The sequence below is a fragment of the Ixodes scapularis genome, unplaced genomic scaffold, assembly GCF_016920785.2.
Source record: "Ixodes scapularis isolate PalLabHiFi unplaced genomic scaffold, ASM1692078v2 PGA_scaffold2__306_contigs__length_199485367, whole genome shotgun sequence".
Taxonomy (NCBI): domain Eukaryota; kingdom Metazoa; phylum Arthropoda; class Arachnida; order Ixodida; family Ixodidae; genus Ixodes; species Ixodes scapularis.
The window spans coordinates 113,889,654-113,891,475 of record NW_024609857.1 but is presented as its reverse complement, the minus strand read 5'-3'; positions in this window follow the sequence as shown (position 1 = coordinate 113,891,475).

Here is a 1,822-nt window from a genome sequence, read left to right as displayed (position 1 = left end):
CCTATTTAACATCTTAAAAAGGGATATAAGATGTCTTTTAGCCATCTTTTTCTTAGCTCATGCACCATTAGTTTGGCTTACAAAAGAAAATGTCTTAAAATTTGTCTTGGCAAGGTCTACGAGACGTTTTGTAGACATCCTGGCAAGACGTTATATAGCCCAAGACGTCTTGAAACGTCTTGTAGCCGTCTTCTAGTAGGGATAATGCCCAGTCTTTCTTGGGCTACAAGACGTCTTGCAAGATGTCTTGAAGAACTCTTGAAGACGACTACAGCACCTCTAGATAGGTCTATTTAACATCTTAAAAAGGCATATAAGATGTGTTTAGCCATCCTTTTCCCAGCTCATGCACCATCATTCTGGCCTACACAAAAAAATGTCTTAAAATTTGTCTTGGCAAGGTCTACAAGACGTTTTGTGGACATCTTGGCAAGATATTAATAGCCCGGACGTCTTGAAAAGTCCTGTAGCCGTCTTCTAGCCGGCATAACACCCAGTCCTTGGGCTGCAAGATGTCTTGCAAGATCTACCATAGACGACTTGAAAACTATTACAGGACACCCAGTTACGGCCTGGATATTTTAATCCCAAAAAGCCATAAGGCTTTGAATAGCTAAACTCCTTATATAGTGGTAAGGACGAGTACTGAAGCCGATTCGTACTGCAGCGACTAACTATGTGAGGGGGCTAACGTCAAGATACAACCATGATTTACCATGGCAATCAAGAATTGCAACACTAATTAGTTGCCTTAGCGGCTTTCAGTCTCTTGAGTCAAGTCTTTGCAATATAGTCAAGCGCTGTTGCAAAAATAAGCCTTTGCACCAAGCTGGTGTGAATAAGATGACATGGTTAACATAGCAAAGCATAGCTATTGCATGTCTGTAAGTACACCACATATTGAACGCCTGTCAATCGCAAGCTCTCAAGTGACACAGCCATAGCTGCGCACCAGTAAGCAAATAATTTTTCTCCTGTTCAAGAACTGTAAAAACATGTTTATTAGTAAAATAGGTACGTAAATATAATTGAAGCTTTCAATGCACTGCTTATTAGTTTTAAAACAATAAGAAATGAAATAATGGCTTGCAATCCAGATGACTTGAGGAAGTTTCCGGCTGACTCACGGAAGTTTCTTAACTCTCAGACTCGTGGAAGCTTTCTGCAATGAAACGAAAAATAAATTTTTATGAGTTTAATATTCCCTATTGTTCCCAGTTTTATAAAAGTATCAAGTGTCTAAGCATGCATTATATAATGTACCCATAATGTGCCCATTGTAAATACCCCATGTTTTGCAGCCTATCAGGAATTTTCACAATTTTTTGGATATAGAGCTACTTTCAGAAACAAATTTTGTATGACACTGCTAGAAGTTTCCTGCGAAATTTCAAAGCAGCCCAAAAATGACTGAAGTTTGCTATAGAAGAGAAGTCCAGAAAACCACTTTTTAAGATTTGAGAATGATTCTGCTAGCCAAAGTACACCACGCCAAAGTACACCACAAGACCAACATGAACTACTTTGTTTTTTGCAAAACAAGGTAAAAAAACAAGGAGCAATCTACAAAGCAATTATTTGCAATAGTATGCCAACAAAGTGACTCTATGATGTCTAAATGCAAATGCCGACCAATTTTCCGGACTCGAAGGCAACCCGAAAAAGCAGTCTAAAAAGCTATTTTACAGGCCGACGACCAGACTCGAGATTCTGCAAGGCAGAAGACCCTCCTCTCCACGCCTTCGGGCGAGGGAAGCGAAGGATGGAAAGGGACCAAAAGGGGCGGGCGTGGGTGGAAAGGGTAGGAGGGAGAGGAGGAAGC